An 18,813-nucleotide genomic window follows, 5' to 3' on the forward strand; every position below is an offset into this window, starting at 1 on the left:
AATAATATCAGGTACCTTTTACTGTAAACTAGACTCTTGTTGGCAATTATCTTTACAACCTTCCAAAGGAAGTGTTATTATCCCCATTCAGTTGATGAAGACACTGATGCCTAGCAACTCAAAGCACATGGTTAGTACCCTGAGCTGGCATTCAAATCCATTATCTTTCCACTCTGCCCCCAAAGCACATTCTTTATCCCTAATCTAGTTTCTTCTGCTGAAGCTCTATTTGGTTACCTAACCTGGCACACTTTTATCAAAAATTCTTTTCATCTTTTCAGCGTAAGATGGAATCTAAACTCAGTCATTAGCCTCTCCCAGCCCCCTCCCTCATCCCTTGGATCCTTCAGATCTCCACCCTGCATCTCTACAAGAGACAGTGAGCAAGGAGTGACCTTAGGATGGTGCGGCACTGCTTCAATCCATTGGGTTTGGAATGAGCAGGCTCCCCAGTCAGAACCACTGTGTTGCGGCCCGAAGGCTGCAGGTCAGAAGTGGCAGGGTGGGAGGGTACAAAACCAGCTCTATGGGTCTTCACAGTCCCTGCCAGGTGCCTGAATATCTACATACCAATCCTACATACCAATTTGTCAGGAAGCACAAACCTCACTTTGGTTGCTCCACGAGGAAAGCTATCAAGACGTCAGATTCAGCCTCAGGCTCCAGGCACAGCTCCTTTTGGCCCTTTTGTCTCAATTCCCAGGATACAATATGCTATACTGCAGCAGAGGGATGAAGGTTCAAATTCTGATTTCATCCCCCTTGTGTCAATGACTTAACCTCTCTAAAAGTCAAATGTAAAATGGAATTAGATTATAATCTCCACAATGCACCTCCAGTACCTGACTCAGTACCTGCCTTGTAGTATGCAGTCAATAAATATTTGTTCGTAAGACAAGAATTATTCCTGTCTTACAGATGTTTGGTGCATTTAAAATATTCTATCAGGTCAGTCAAGTGTTCGCAACTTTCCTACGCTTTGCGAGTCAACTTTTGAAACACTTTCTTTTCCTCAAAATTTCTGAATATGTTCTTGGGATATCTCAAGAGACAAACTTATACTTCAAAGTGATAGTCCTATAGATTCTACAAAGAACAAATATTCACAGACTCATAGAATTTCATCCAAAAGAGAGACCCTAGGGTTGAAAGGAGAGATCCTTTGTTTTAATCCCTTTTCTCATCAAAGAGACTGATGGGGAAGGAAGTGATCTGTCCAAGACCACATAGCCAGTGAGAGTTTATTCATTCCAAAGTAAGCTTTTTTTTTTTTTTTTTCTGATTTAACAGCCTCTAGCCTACACCTGTGATCACCAACTAGACAATTTCCACCCCAAGTAAGCCCAGATATGACACCGGGAAGGGAGATTCCTCCCCAGTGCTGTCCCACTGTTGTGCTTTACGTGCATAAGGAATGGAACTTCTGTGTTCTGTGCTTGCAGCTGCTAAGTATGATGGTCTCATGCACTGGAATCCAGCCTAACACCACGCTTCATATTGAGAGTGCACTTACCCTAGTAGCTGGGCTTTTAACTGTATGCTTCAGGACATGTTTATTTTATGTATTTATTTGCCACAAGTATGGCTGTAATTCTGTTTGTGAAAATCAACAGAAGAGACCTCTAAGCTCACAACCCTGAGGCAGGGCACCCCTGTAAGTTCATGCTTCCTGGTTTCGTTCTCTTACCCTATACTCAACAACCCACAAAAAGTGGTTTGCTTTTACTGGCTGGATTCAATTAATCCTTAATTTGAGTAAAACCAGATACAGCTAGATTTCCCAGTTCATGACCTTTGAGGCCTGAATTAACTCTGCAATTAAAAAATATTCACCTAGACCAGAAAGCAACAGCCTCTGTGTGCTCTGGTTGCTCTAGTTCCTGATGTTTCCCAACCTCTGCAGTTTAGCACGCCTTGGGGATTTCTAGGACCAGAAAACCCAGCCTTTAGTTCCTCTTAAAGTATTTTTTCAACCAAAGATTTCAGAGGAAAAAAAGCATAATTAGTAACAGATATTTTATTACCTTGCTTTTCAAATCATATTACTAAGAGGTGAGTTTCTTTGCTTTGGGTGACAAAGCAAAATAGAGATTAGAGGTTAAGGGAAGGTCTGTCTAGTATTAACTAACTAACTAATTAATTTGTTGATTACTCATTCATTTTATATTCATTCATCATTTAAAAATTATTTAAGTGTATGTGACATGCAAAGTAGTGGGCTAGTATAGGTGAGGGGACAGGGTAGAAATGAAATATAAAAAAAAATGTGGTCCCTGCTCTCCATAACCCTATATTCTAGTGGGAAGGACAAGATATTTACTCATACATTTATAATGCAAGGAGTTCAGTAACAGGAGTTACCAGTGAAGATTTCCTGAATAGAGGGCATGAGCTGGAAAGTGATAGGCAGAGATGGGAGGTGAGGGGCTTCCAGGTGGAAGAACAATTGTAAGCAGACGTTGCAGGGTGAAAGGTGTGAGAATTGGTTAAAAATGAGGAGTGAATTTGCTTGCTTGGAGTGGAAAGTGTAGAGGATTAATAAGATACAAAGCAAAAGAACTTACCTGCTCTACAAAGGAGTGGGTTTTGTTTGGGAGTCACTGGGGGAGCCTTATGAAGGTTTAGTATCATCAGGGAAGTTGTATAAGTAAAGTGGTCTGTGAGAAAAATGTCTTGGAATTAGCAACAATGAAGATATTTGGGATAAGGGGACTGGGAAAAGTGGAGACGGATCCATGCTGGGAAACTAATGCAAGGATAGCATCAGAGGATAAGGATTAAACCAGGTTGGTGACAGTTTGACTAGAAAGATGGGGCCACACTGGAAAGGTCTCCAAAACATCATAGCAATACTGTAAGTAATACTGTAAGCAAGCTGACAGTGTATTTCTAAAGAACAATGTTTAGGTTCAGATCTTCCCCAATCTCTGTCATATAGGGCCAATGGTAGTCAGTAGACAGAAGTGAAGGTGTGTTAATAAAACAAACTTTTACTGGTATTTGAAGATTTTAGATGCTGCTTAGGATTGATTAGAAAAATACTCAAGTGCCCAGAGGCACCCATTTCTCCCAATGGAGCAGCTGCCAGGCTCATTACCATATTAATTCAGTTGGTTATTGTCACGTGAGGAGCACATTCCTACCAAGGACGGATTTTTTTCCTTCCAGCCTCCCACTCCAAGGCCTGTGAAACCAGAGCTCCCTGACATAGCTGGTTCAAAGGAGGGAAAAATCCTTTCCTGCTTAACATTCTGCAAAAGGCACAGGCAAATCTCTGAAGTCAATCATCATGAATGAAGCCATTTAAGAGTGAGGCCCGCGACTCCTCTGTGCGGATGAATAACCAGGCAGAGTGAATCGCCAGCAGAGGGGACTGCAGGCGACTCTCTTTCTGCTTTGTCACCCTTTATGACCTGCCTTATGGTCTCAGCGCCCTTCACGGGAATGTCTTGCTTTGCAAAAAGAAACATAATAACCACAGAGAGGAGAAATGCGAGCCCCGCAGCCTGTTATTTAAAAAGTCTGCAGAAATGAAATGCTGGCCAGATTTTACTTTTACATGGACAAACTTGCCCCTTCTGCTCTGCAATTACAAGCCCAGAACAGCAGCAGAAGCCATCCTGAGGCTGCATGCCCTCCTCCATCACAGAACTTGTCAATGAAAACAATGGCCAAGGGGGCTGCCAGCGGCTCTGGACCCCTTTTGTCTCCACACTGCTAGTCCACGTTCAGCCCAGGATGGCTCTGGCAGAACAGCGCTGTTGTTTCCATCCACCCTGGTATCCAAAGGGGAAACTGGCTCCACTCATTCCCTAAGTCAGTGGAAATCCTCTGCTGGTACTGCACGCTGCAGCCCCTCAATCCAGGGGTCAACAGAGCCATGAGAGGAAAAGCTATCTAGACTGAGTGCAGGTGGGAGGCCACCTTTTGTGACTCTGCTTTTGGCTCCAAATAACTGAGCTTGAACATGCTGATTAATTAGTGCTCAGTGCTGACTTGATGAGTGATGGGGGAGGAAAGAGAGTCTTGTGTGCTAATTTTAGCTCTACCACTGAGTCACCAGCACAGTGTACATTTGTTCATTCAGCATTAGTTGAGCACCTGTCGTATGTCTGGAATCTCGCTGTTAGCTGAGTATATTAAGATAAACAAGACCCCTGAGGGACATCCTGGGAGAGGAAGCATTTGGAAGGCCATCTGATCTCCCTGGGCCTGTTTCCTTTAAAAGCAAAGGTGGTGGACAATATTTCTAAGGTCCCTTCTCTCTCTAACAATCTGTGAGAGGGTGATGGGGTTCTCTGACCCCACCAGATGAACACCGGATTAGAGGTGTGGGTCTTGACCCCTAGTTCACTGTTTCATGCTCAGCCTGGCTGCTTCCTATGTCTCAGAAAGCCAGAGCATCTGATTAGGCAGGAGAATCCTAAGTGCCAGGCCTTGGTCAGGTATCTCTTGAGTAACCTCTGCCCAGATCACAGCCACAGTGGGAGAAAAGAAGAGCCCTTATTTTCGGATCTCCCAGTAAAGCCCCAGCCTTCAAATCATAAGCTTTACTGAATAAATACCTCTCTGTCGTATCTTGAGGAAGAGCCTTTGTCTGCTAGAAATTCTAGAAAAGCAACTCATTCTATAGTCAGCTTCTTTTTTCCTTAATTTTTAAGAATGCTTAGGATTAGCTTTGAGGTGAACTTCATTCTGGAATTTTCCCAGACAACTTCATTACAATAAGGCCTCCACACTGAGGCTCCTTGGGCTTTGTCTGTGAGGAGACGGTCAAGGAATGAGAGTCTTGAGACTGAAACGTGGGAGTCTCTTAAGAGCCTGGAGGTAAGGTAGGTGTGACTCAGTCCGTCTAGGCCAGGATCGCAGAAGTAAAAGGCTGACTTTAATGATAGTCAAGTCTTCTTCAGAAGAACCTAAAGGTACCCAGCAGAATCAGGTGAAATCTAGGAAGGTTACTTTCTTACTAATAGAAAACATAGTCCTTATTTGCATAGGGACAGCCTTTAGAAGGCCCTTGCAGGCCCCAAATTGGTGGGATCTGCTCACTCAGAGAAAACCTCATCCCTGCTTCTTTGGGAGGTCCTCTCTGGTCCCAGGCCTCTCACCACAGGTGATGAGCAGTACCTCAGCATTAGTAGGTTTGGGTGTTTCCCAAGGTGCCAGTCGAATGTGACACTCACCTCTCCCTTTTCCAGCTTCCCTAACACTTACTTTCTGAGAAAATGTTTGATGAAAGCAATGTGCTGCTTAAGAAGTTTTTATTTAGGTTTTTTCTTTTTGAGACTTGTTAGATATCTTTCACACCAAGCTTATCAAATGGAAATAAGAAATGCCAGTGACATCTCCTGCCAGCTGCGGTTTCTTCCTGAGCGCCCCCATCTAAAGGATGGAAGCATTTGGCATGGCCTGGGGTTATTGTTCCTCAAGGGTCCCAAGTCTTACTCCTCCTGCAGATACTGGAAGTCTTTCATCTTAAAAGCCTTTTCAGGAACTGCTTCAGAAGTTGTGCCTGGGTCTACGACAACTTCAAACCTCAATCAGAACAGCACTTGGTACTTGATTTGTTTATTTTTTCTGCAAATCCCGTTTAGTCTAAGGGCTCTCACCTGTCAGTGTCACCAACAATGCTAGGGGAGATGGGCATTGGTGAGGACTGCTCCCCATATTTTTAGGAGAAATGAAGGGCACATTAGTGCCAGAAAAAGGAGAAAGAGTTTTTTCCCCCCTGTCTTAGCCCAGGGAAAGAAATCTGGCAGTCAATCACAGAATATGTCCCAGCATTCATGAAACTATGTTCTTTGATGTCATATCATTTAATTCTAGAAGGAGGGGGAGAAGGAGAAGGAGGAATGGACAAGTAGAAGAAAGAGGATGAAGAAGAGGAGGAGATAAACAGAAACTAAAACTGACTTCAGAGACTGTGACTTGCCTATGAACCCTTCAGCTAGAGATGAAGCTAGGATCTGTCTCAGGAAGGAAAACCTAAAGTCCTTGCTCCTCCACCACATTGCACTGACCCAACCAACAATCTGCATCCTTTGGTAACCAACTACATGGGAGTAATTAGCATCACTTGGGAAGATGGTCAAAGTGAACGCCTGGATTATGCCACACCTCAACTGGTCTTCCCCAGGCTGCCTCAGCTCAAATCTACAAGCAAGGAGGCGGCTTGCTACTGGTAACAGAATACGCCTTTAGAAGTACCTCTTTGATTCTCTCTGCTTCTTCACGATCAAGCTGGTGTTTACAGGCAAATAATCTAAGCAATAAAACTGCCATAAACTGCAGCAGACCAAGCTAAAAGAAAATGTACACTGTAGATGAAAAAGGCAGGGGGAAGAATAATGATATGCCAATTTCTCCTGCCCAAGAGAGAACAATTAAGAAGGGGTGAGTGATTCCTCAGGACAGAGGGGACCCACTAGGAGGTTTCGGCTGAATTTACCTCATACACATTCTCACACATTTGCAATGATGGAGAGCAAAGGGAAGGAAGAGGAGGAGGAAATGTTCTCCTTGTAAAATGTTAAAACATTACAGACAAGCCTAGTGTCCTCTTTGACCAGCAGGATCCCTCCTTCCCTTCCCATTTCCATCCCTACAGGTAATCACTATATTAAGTTTGGATATATCTCTTCAGGTCTTTTTTTCATGTGTCTCACGAACACACACACACAAATACGTATCCATAGAGATTTCCACAAGAAGAATAAATTTATGTGTTACTTGGGTAATAAAAATATAATTCTAAAAAAGAAAGAATAGGAGAGAAAGAAAAAGTGGAACTTCAAAAATAAGGCTCACATTTGGAATGAAACTACTGATTCAACTTTTAGAGTGTCTAACAGATCAATGTATTTGTAAGAAATAGACTCAAGTACAATCATACTGTGAACGACATATCCGATCTGAGTTTCTTAACAATAAAGCATTAAAGATGACCAACCTAAAAGGTGCGAAACTGATGAATTATGCAAAAATCAAAAAGCACAGAAGAATATTACTATGATCTGTCATTGAAATAAACTCAAAGGGAAGACCTTTTGCAAATTTCAGACAGCTTAGTACTATGCTTCCTGAACACTGTGACTATATAATACTCACCGATTTAATTTAACAAATTTAGGATTAAAGTTATTCTTATATATTAAGATTGCCATTGAAGGAAAGGAACGAATTAGCAAAGTCAGAGAGGTTGCTGTGAAGATGCATTAATCAGCCTGAGAGCAAAATGCAAAAGGATTAAGAACAGCCGTGTGCTGGTAGATATTCTTAGGCTTTTTGTGCCTAAGAGTTTAATTATTTATTTATTCATTAGTAATTCTGTCCATTCATTCAGCCAGCATCTGTATGCCAAGCACTATGCCAGGCGCTAGAGCACAGTGGCAGCATGGTGAGGTGGGAGATCACAGACTTTTGCCAGAGAGACTTGCTTTGGGTTCCTGGCTGCAGTACTTATCAATGGCGAGATTTTAGGCAAGCCACTTACCCTCTTTAGCTTCAGTTTCCTCACCTGTGGGGTGATGATAACCAACTTGCTACTGAGGGGATTAGAAATAGTGTTCACAGAGCACCTAGCAAAGTCCCTGACACAGATTGAGTGTAGGCAGCACTTACTATTTGGCAACAACCCCCATTCTAAGGAAGCTCAACATCTGGTATGAGAGAGAGCAAGATAAAGAATTGCTCTCGGAGGCGTTCCACTTTGGGAATGGTGACAAGAGGCGCTCTGAAGGCCTGTTGCTCAGTAAAAGAAACGTAACTGGTGAAAATTATTTCTAAAAAACCAATCATTTAAAGCCTCTGGAAACTGCCTTAAGTACATATGGCAAAGGAAAAAAAAATTTATTCAAGAAAATCTACTGAAACTTAGTAAGAACACTGAGAATCTGTGACATATGAACCCTCCTTTCCTCTCCCCGCTCAGCATGATGGAAACTCCATTCCAGACACTTTCAGCCAAGAACACAGGATGCCCTCTTCCCCCAGCTCCAGATCTAGGTTTCTGGAACCTCTCCAGGAGGGGCAGGGCACCAGCATTTCTCATCTTCCCCAGCTATATGTGGTGGAGGCTCACTTCCAGGCAAGTGTGGCCAAGAGGTCAAGGCTCTCTTACTCCATGCAGACCTACTCATAGAGTGCAGGCTCTCTCTACTCTAGGCATGGCACACTGAGAACATTGGGGTCTTGATTGTCCTGACCACAGCTCACATATAGGATGGAGGTTCCAAGGTGGAATAGGCAAGTTGAGAATAAGACACACTATTAACCCTGCCCAGCAGGGTATCACTCCAAGAGAAGCAGGTCACTTCCTAGACCCCAAATCCAGGGAGAGGCAGGCCATAAGAAAAGATATCCAAAGTTCTCCTGAAAGGAACTGACTTTATTTCAAACAGTATGGAAAAATTCAAGCCTAAAGATGCTTTTGAAAACAATCATGGTTTTGGTGATAAATAACTGAGAGGAGACTAGTAGGTTCATGAGAGCAGAAGGTAAACAGGAGGACAGCTATTTTGCCAGAGAGAACGAGGAAAAAGAGACAGCTAAGAAGACCCCCCTGAGTTCAAAGAAACTTTAAGATTGCAAAGGTACCCACATTAAATTGGAACAGACTGTGGAGCAATATATGTACCCAGAACTTTGCCAAAAATAGTAGAACAATCAGATAACAATTAGTGGATGCCAACAGCTGCATGTGATGCCAACAGAGGCAGACAGTTTAACAGAGAGCAGGGAAAGAGACAGTTCAAGAGAGCCCTGTTAATACCACTGTCATTGCAGAATGTCATCCTAGCATGACAAAGACTGCACCCTCTGAAGAGTGATATCAGATGCTTCACACTGCAAAGGAAATAGACCTCACTAAAGCCAAATAAAGTTACACCACAGGTACTAGGGGTTAGGGCTTTAACATATCTTTTTTGGGGAACACGATTCAACCCATAACATCCACGCACAGACTCACTGTGGTAAAAATGCTGAAAGTCAAAGGTAAAGAGAAAATTTTAAAACAGCAGGACAAAAATGACTTATTACTTACAAAGGAGCCCCAGTAAGACAGCTATCTTCTCATCAGAAACAACAGAGGCCAGAGGCAGTGGGATGATATATTCAAAGTACTGAAAGAAAAAACTAGTGAACCAAGAATCTTATATCCAGGAAAACTATCTTTAAAACTGAAGGTTAAGTAAAAATATTTCTAGATAAACAAAAACTGAAAGAAACTGTTGCTAGTTGATCTGCCTTACAAGAAATACTAAAGGAAATTCCTTGGGCCAACAGCAAGTAAAACCAGACAGTGTTCCATACACACACAAAAAGAAAGAATACTGGTAAAGGTAATTATGTAATTATAAAAGACCATATAAATACATATTTCCCCCCTTCCTGCTATTAACTGATTTAAAAAGCAGTTCTATAAAACAATATGCATATGATTGCAGTTTGGGGCCTATACTATAGAGAGATGTAAAATTTTTTATAACAGTAGCATAAAGGATGGAGGAGTGCAGCAAAGCTGTAATGGAGTAAGGAAATAACACAGACAGTAATTTTTCTCCATAGAAACAAATAAGATAAATGGTAAGTAAGATTAATATAACTCACATTATAAATATATACTTGCTTTTCTTTTTTCCTTTCAGCTTCCTTAAAGGACATAAAATTATATAAAGTTGTAATTTTATGTGTTGTATGTATGTATTGTTGAGTTTTTAACATACATAGATATAATATGTATGATAACAATAAGCATAAATAGAAGGGGAAACAGAGTTAATGTGAGTAATATTTCTATACATCACTAGAATTAAGTTACTATAAATCTGAAGTACATTCTGATAAGTTAAAATGTATATGGTAAGCCCTAGAGCAATTACAAAGAAAATAACTCAGAAGAATACTTAAAATTAGATAAATTAATATATTAGTCTAGAAAAATTCATTTAATAGAAAATAGTATGAGATAAAAAGAGTAACATAAAAGACATGAGACACAAGGGGAAAAAGATAAAATGGTAGTTGTAAATTCATGTATATCAACTATAACATTAAATGTGAATGGGTTACACAATCCAGTGAAGTGGAATGATTGTCACACAAGGGGGGAAAACCTAAATCCACCTATATGCTGTATATAGGAGACACACTTAAGTTTTAAAAATACAAACAGGCTTAAAGTAAAAAGCTGGAAAAATATATGTCATGCAAACAGCAACCATAAGAAAGCTGGAGTGGGTATACTAATTTCAGACAAAAGTGATAATAAAACAAAGAATGCTATTATATGTAAAGAGGATACTTTATAATGATGAGATTCGATATATTAGGAAGATATGAAAGTTATAAATATAAACACATACAACAACAGAGTCCTAAAATGCATGAAACAAAAACTGATAGAACTGGAGGGAGAAAAAGGCAATTCACAATAATAGATAGAAACTTCAATTTCCCACTTTCAATAATGGATAGCAACTAGGCAGAAGACCAACAAGGAAACAGAAGAATAGAACAACATTATAAACCAACTAGACCTAACAGAAGAATACAGAACGTTTTATCCAACAATAGCATAATACAAATTCTTCTCAAGTGCACATGAAACATTCTCTGGGATAGACCATACACTAGGCTATAAAACAAGCCTCAATAAATTTAAAAGGCTCAAAATCATACAAATGATTTTCTCTGACCGTAACAGAATAAAATTAGAAAATAAAAGTAGAAAGATATTTGGTGAATTCATGGAAATTAAACAACATACTTCTAAACAGCAGAGTCGAAGAAATCACAAGGAAAATTGAGATGAATTAAAATGAAGAAACAATATACCAAAACTTATGGGATGCAGCTAATGTAGTGCTTAGAAATGTATGGCTATGAATACCTATAATAAAAAAGAAGAAAGATCTCAAATCAACCTAACCACCCACTTTCAGACCCTAGAAAAAGAAGGGCAAACTAAACCTAATCAAGCAGAAGAAGGAAATAATGAAGATGAGAGCAGAAACTAATGAAATAGAGAACAGAAAAATATAGGGAAAATCAAAGTTGGTTCCTTGCAAAGGTCAATAAAATTGATAAACTTATAGCTAGGTTGACCAAGAATAAAAGAGAGAAGACTGAAATCACGAAAAACAGGAATAAAAATAATAAAAAAAAAAAGGCACATTACTACCAGCCTTACATAACACAAAGGATTGTAATGGATTACTCTATCTAAAATGTGCCCCAAAATTAGATACTTTAGATGAAATAGACAAATTTCTAGACAGACACAAACTACTGAAACTGACTCAAAAAGAAACAGAATCTAAATGGAGATATAACAAGTAAGAGATTAAATTAGTATTCAAGAAAAAAAAAACTGCCAACAACAACAAAAAAATCTCAGACCCAGATGGCTTCACTGCTGAATTCTATCAGACACTTAAAGAAATAATATAAATTCTTCATAAACTCTTCCAAAAAATATAAGAGGAAGGAACACTTCTCAGTTCATTCCACAAGACCAGTATTATCTTTTTTTCTTTTTTTAATTGAAGTATATTCAGTTAAAATGTGTCAGTTGAGGTCAGTATTATCTTGGTACCAAAAACAAAGATATGAGAAAAGAAAACCACAGAGCAATAGCTCTAATGGATACAGACAAATACCCCCAACAAAATACTAGCAAACTGAATCCAGCAACATATAAAAGGGATTTTACACCATGACTAAGTGGGATTTATGTAAGATTGGTTTAATATTTCAAAATCAATTAATGTTACAGACCATATCAACAGAATAAAAAATCAAAACCACAGGATCATCTCAATAGACACAGAAAAAGCATCTGACAAAATCCAATACCATTTCACAATAAAACATTCAATGACTAGGAATATAAGGCAACTTCCCCAAGCTAATAAAGGGCATCTACAAAAAAAAAATCCATAGCTAATGTTATACTTAATTATGAAAGACTGAATGGTTTCCTCTAAGATCAGGAAGAGGAGAAGGATATCAGGTCACGCCACTTCCATTCAACATTGTACTAGAGGTTCTAGCCAAGGCAATTAGGCAAGAAAAGTACATGAAAAACATGAAGATTGGAAAGGAAGAGGTAAAACTATCTCTATTTGCAAATGACATGATCTTGTATACAGAAAATCCTAAGGAATTTACTAACAAATATTAGAACTAATAAACAAGTTCAGAAAAGTTGCAGGATACAAAAATCAACTGTATTTCAACACACTTGCAATGCATAATCCAAAAAAGGAAATTAAGAAAACAACCCCATTTGTAATAGTATCAAAAATACATTTAGAAATAAATTTAACAAAAGAAGTGCAAAACTTAGAAAAACTGCAAAACATTGTTGAAAGAAATCAAAGAAGATCTAAATAAATTTTAAAAATCCCATGTTCATCAATTAGAAGACTTAACTATTGTTATGATGGTGATAGTCCCCAAACTGATCTATAGATTAAATGTAATCCCTATCAGAATCCCAAGTGACTTTTTGGTAGAAACTTATAAGCTGATCCTAAAATTTCTATGAAATCGTAAGCAACCCAGATAGCCAAAACAGTTTTTAATAAGAGCAAAGTAGGATGATTCACACTTCTGATTTCTAATTTACTATATAATATAACAGTGATACTAGCTTAAGGATTAAGAGATAAATCAGTTGAAGAGAACTGAAATAGATCCTCACATTTATGGTTAATTGATCTTTGAAAGGGTACGTAGAAAACTTAATGGGTGAAAAGTAGTCTTTTCAAAAAATGTTGCTGAGACAACTAGATATTGAATGCAAAAGAATGAAGTTAGAGTTCTGTCTCACACCATACAAAAGTTAACTCAAGATAGTCACAGACTTAAATGTAAGAGCTAAAACTATAGAATTCTTAGAAGAAAGCATAGAGGTAAATCTTTATGACCTGAGATTTAGCAATGAAATCTTATATATAACACAAAAAATACAAGCAACAAAAGAAAAAAAAAAGAAATTGGAATTTATCCAAATTAAAAAAAAATTTGCACTTCAAAGGGTACCATCAGGAAAGTGAAAAAACTCACAGAATGAGAGAAAATATTTACAAATCATATATCTGATAAGCAACATGTATCTAGAATATATAAAAACTCTTATAACTCAATAATAAAAAGACATGTAAACCAGTTAAAAATGTGTAAAAGATACTATAAACCAATGGTAGGGAAACTTTTTCTGTAAAAGGCTATATAGGAAGTTTTGGTTTGAGTGTCACACAGTCTCTGTTGCTATTACTCAACTTTGCTATTGTAGCACAAAAACAGCCATAGAAAGTATGTAACAGATAAGCATGGCTGTGTTCCAATAGTTTTATTTATTAAAAAAAGAAAAAAAGCCAGGTGGCTGCTCTGAGGGTCATAGTTTGCCAACCCCTGCACAACAGCAACTCCTAAAAAATAAAACAAAAAGGTAAAGCTAGGAAGTCAATTGTGGAGATAAAACGGACTCTTTGGGAGTACCCAAACTGTAACAGGTGTTCATTGCCTGATGTAAAGAGAATTAATGAATACTGTTAAATGAATGAACAAAGAAATGACTGCAGCAAGGCATAGGCCACATACTGTATGTGATTTCCCATGTATTCTGAGGCTAGATTCCACATAAATCTCCTGACACCCTGTGTTTGGGGGTATATTGATTGAGGGCGTTAGGAGGAAAACAGCCCAGTCAGGGCAGTGCTGGTACACTCCGCAGCATTCCAGATGGAATGCAGCTGGGCTGCAATGCAAGGTGAGGACAAGGAGCCTATACTGCAAAGGGATGACTTTTTTCTATAACTGGGGGTAAAAGTAATAAGAGTTCTTAGAAACATAAATCACTTCTACAAAAGACAAATTTGGAGATGCCAGATATAAGAGAATTATTATAAGCTACAAGCCAGAAAAGACAATACTAGGCTAGCTGAAAGTGAAGGAAAACTGATTTAGGTGATTCAATGAAATGATTTCAAATTTAAGACACGAAGGGACCTAGGATTTTGGAAAATCAAACCCAAATGATAAATATGAGAAGATAATATGCTCTCAGGCTGTATTCCCCAAGAGTCATTAATGTGTATTTAAGGCTATGTCTACAAGACAGAAAACAACAATGAAAAGCAGAATGTCCAGGCTAGTGGATTAACTAGGAGATGGAAGTTAATCCTCTTGACTCCTGTAAGCAACTGGCTCTGAATTTTAGCCAAAACTAGATCACAAATAAAAACTACTGAAGTGATTTATTTTCTCCATTCATAATGATCTATTCTAGAAACATGAGGACTGACAAATCAATTTGGTCAAACTTTTCTTGTTGCTCAGGACTCTGTGCAAGCTGTCTACTCATCCCTTGACTCAGCTGACTGACAGATGTGTGTACTACACCAACTGCACGTAAGAGCAGCAACAGGGACTTCGGGGGTGCTCAGATTGGTCTGTGCCTCTGGTGATGGCTGCCAGCAGATTCGGAGCTCCCTGAAGCTCCTGCGGTCATTCTTGCGACAGAAGTTGAATCAATCTGTGATTTATAAAAGAGCTCCCTGCTAAGGGTGCCATCAAGCAAATAGGGATTGAGAGCCTACTAGGTACTAGAGATTTTGGGGACCCAGATATGAATCAGACGTGCATTCTGTCTTTAGGAGCCAGGCCGGTATAGGAGAGTGTTCTGCCCCACTCCATTCCATTCCCATTTCCATTCATTGAGTGGAGGAGGCAGCATTTTAGCTGGCCCTTGAAGGATGGGGCTCGGGGGCAGACATTCTAGCATAAAAAGAACTTTGAGAAGACCCTCTCAATCCCTGAGGCCTAGGTAATAGGTAGGCTTCTTTCTGACGCACTTATTTCCTGGGGTTGTCAGGGGACAAATAACTTTAGATTGTATGATAACTAGGTCATTTATTTGATGATTAAAGCTGGTCAGTCCTCATTCAGTCTCTGACTCATGCCATGGCTCTTAACTATGGTACAAATGATTGTGTTCTTATGATTCCATTTTCTCCCCTTGAGAAATTGACTATAAGCAGTGGATCACCCAATGGTAATTAGATGTAGTCATTTTCTACTGATCTGATTCTTTGCCCAGCAATTGATTTGTAAGTGATTCATCCAGATGTGCCCTTCAGCCTCTGTCTTCATTTCTCAGGCAAGGGGAGGTGCACACACACTAGATAATAAGTTAAGAAACCTCTGTTCTAGCCCTAGCTCTCCCACTAGCCATGGACCATTGATCCTTTCCCTGCTCTTGGTTTCCTCACCTCTATCAGGAGGGAATACGTAGTCAGTATTGGACCATCTGTGACTTTACATAATCAACAGAAATGTCTTCTTTATCAGACTCATAAGAGAATCTGTTTTCCAGGTGACCAGGCAATGTTTAACAACTAGAAGAGTCTGTTATGACAATACTGGATGCCTGGTAGGGACTTCAGGATGCCCCCTGTAAGCACTCTTTGTTTAGCTACATGACTGTTTCTCAGACTCCTCTGGTCTACAGCAGTGCTTCTTAAACCTTAATGTGCATGTAAGTCACAGGAGGATTTTGTTAAAAGGCAGTAGGTCTAGGGTGGGGCTGAAAATTCTGTATTTCTAACAAGCTCCCAGGTAATGCTGATGTGGACCACACTTTGTGTAGCAAGGCTCTAGAGGGCTTTAATGAGGGGACATGAGACCAATATTAGGAGGCTTGATACTATACCTGACAGAATATCAAATTTTAGCTAACTTGTGTTTTCCCCAAGTGCTTATCCCAAGTCCTTGCTCAAAGCAGGTGCCTGCCAAGCACTTGCTCACTGACTGATGGATTTTACTCTTTTGTTAAAGGTTAGAAGAAAATTTATCCCCTTCCTTCTTCACTACCTTGGGCAATTTAGCCCAACTTGCTTCTCCTACTGGAATATCACCCCATTCTACTCTTCCGCTGGCAATTCCTATTAAGACTTTCTAAATCTCTTAGGCCAAGTTTAATGGAATATCTACAACAAGATGTTTTAAAACTCAGAGCTTCTTTGACCCCCAACCTTCCAATAGTTGGAACCAGTCAATGTGCATTTGCAAAGCAAAAGCGTGGGGAAGTGGAGGGCATAGGGATGCATGCTTTTGCCTGCAGTTTTATAAAGGATGTTTTCCATATCACTTCACTACTTGCACTTTTACAAGAATCCTTAATGTGTTATCCTTGGTTACATTTCCAAAGGGAATGGATAAAGTTTTTAACAGAAAAAAATTTAAAACTCCTAATATCAATCTTGTATATCTATCTATATGACACACTTCAAGTAGGTACATTATCCTTTACAAAAGAGGATGGAGGGCATAGTGGACTAATGAAACCAGGATTGGGGCTACAATAGGGTATCAGGGATAGCTTATTCCTCTTCTGAAAGTTGATAAAGGAGAATCAGTTTCAAGGCTCATTCTCACCCTTGCTTTGTCTCCTAGAAATATCAAATTCATTCTGATTGCTCTCTGATGAATGATTTGCATGGCTAAAATGGAAACATGTTCATCAATTTAAGGCCTGGATTCCCATAATGTGTTTTTTCCTGAATATAGTGCACATTTGTAGAAGCAACGCTGGTTGCATCATAAGTATTTCAGCTGTCAGTGTTTGGGACTTGTTTCTTTGACCTGGCTCTAAATCAGTCAATGAATAATAACAATAGTTTGGTCTTTAGAGTTTGAGGCATGCTGATAACCCACATGATTAAAATTCATAAGATAGGCATTTATCAAAGTAACACTTCACCCACCAATGGAAAGTCACTGATCAGTTTCCCAACACGTATAACGTCCACTTAACCATGGAGATTTGCCTCCCAATTCTGGTGGACATTGCTGGGCTCATGGTCGAGAGATGAGGCAATTGTATTTTTCCCATTAGGTCAGTGGGGAATCCATTCGCAAGGGAACAGTCAATTTTGGATAACAGATCATTAGAACTGAAAGGAATAACAGAAATCTTCCAGCCCAAAGCTGTTGTTTCCTAGATAAGGAAACTAAAGCTAGAGAACTGAACTGATTTGCCCCAGGTCGCACAACTATTTAAAGCACCCAGATCTCCTCATTGTTAGGCCAGTACAGTTCAAGAAAGCATCTGCCTTATATTAAGCAATGCCCTCGGAAGCTCCCAATTTAGGGGGCATTATCATTTCTACCAATAGACTTTTGTAGCTTTGACCCAAAACACAGTGGCAATGAACTAACCAATTAAAGGAAACAAACACAGCCTCTACCACGTGACAGTCCTCCCTTACACAAGTTAGGTACTGAGCCTGCTACTTGCCTGGCGCTCAGACGATCAGATCCCGAGCAGCCATCCAGCTCTCACTTGGAAGGTCAAAGCTCATTTCTCAACATGAAGACTTACAGGAGGGTTCAGCACCACTGAAACCGCTCTGCTGAATCTACTTCAAGAGTAATGCTTTCATGCATCAATCAGGGGTGGCCCTGCTGGGTGCTGTAAACAGGAGGATAACTGAGAACAATGTATTATCACAAAGTTTTCAAAACTCCAAGTGCAATGCTAGGTGCTTTCACGTCCATGATCTCACCTAGTTCTGGCAATTACACAGTGAAGCACTGTACCCTCTCCTATGTATCTTTTTTTAAACATAAGAATACAGAGCTTTGTAAAAGTTTTATGAAGCCAGTACAAGGTCACAGAGGTAATAAAAGCTGGAGGTAAGATTTGAATACAGGTAAAGTCAACTCCAAAGGCAATATAAGATTTGCCCTATTTGCTAATTTTATTGAGGAACTGTGCCAAGAGCAGTCTGCTAGACAGATCTTGGCAACTTTAACCCTTAAAGTAACGCTACAGACTGAATGTGTCCACCCCTCCCCGTAAATTAATATTTTGAAGCCTAAATCCTCAACGTGATGCTATTTGGAAGGGGGGCCTTTGGGAGGTGATTAGGTCTTGAGGGCAGAGCCATTCTAATGACATTAGTGGTCTTTTGAGCAGATGAAGACACCAGAGCATCCCCTCTTCACCATGTGAGGCTACAGCAAGAAAGTGGCTTTATGCCTCCAGGAAATGGATTTTCACCAGATGGTATAGCAGCCTGAGCGATCCCACTGAGGATCCCACAAGAAGCAAAGGTGGGATCCATTTGGCCATTAAGATTCTTTCCTCCTACTTGTTAACCATTTAATTTTCCACCTTTGTCTTGGGTATTCTTATTTCTCTGTAAAGACATGGCCTTAATAATGCTAAGATCTGACTTTGAGTATAATTTTGGTCTAAAGAAACAGATAGCTAGGGGCCAAGAAGGCACAGCAAGTACAGCCAGAGAACTTTTTTAGCAATGCAAGAAAAATGAGAATCCATTTATTGCAAAACCGTCTGTAAGACCTGAACTCGTTTGAAATCTGATAGTCATTTAAAAATTTTTAGTCATAAATGCAATCAATTTTGCCACATCTTCCTCTCTGAGTGAGACATGGTGAACTGACAAAAATGAGGCAGGAACTCTTTTCCTTCTAACTTCCATCACTTGCTGCAAATTCCACAGGGGATTGGTTTCATAATGTCACCATCTTTCAGCTGATGTCTCCACATCAAATTATCACCTCCAAACTCTTCTCCTATATCATTTTCATTAGCCCCTTTAAATTAATCTGATTCAACTGAAGCTATTAACTGAGACATAGCAGGTATCAAGAGTTCATCTTCTACTGGGTATCATGAGGTCTTTGAGAAGAGCCCCTATCAACAGAGGCCAATTTTGTAGCTATCATATTGATGTTCCCTTATCAGCTGATAACTCTCTATTAGCCCATCAAGTTCAG

The 18,813-nt window shown here is 39.6% G+C and overlaps 1 protein-coding gene across 1 annotated transcript in view; it reads right to left on the reverse strand.

Moving 5' to 3' along the window:
- ALK (ALK receptor tyrosine kinase) overlaps positions 1-18,813 on the reverse strand; it is a 678,293-nt gene that overhangs the window by 208,735 nt on the left and 450,745 nt on the right.

The sequence above is a fragment of the Camelus ferus genome, chromosome 15 (genome assembly GCF_009834535.1).
Source record: "Camelus ferus isolate YT-003-E chromosome 15, BCGSAC_Cfer_1.0, whole genome shotgun sequence".
Taxonomy (NCBI): domain Eukaryota; kingdom Metazoa; phylum Chordata; class Mammalia; order Artiodactyla; family Camelidae; genus Camelus; species Camelus ferus.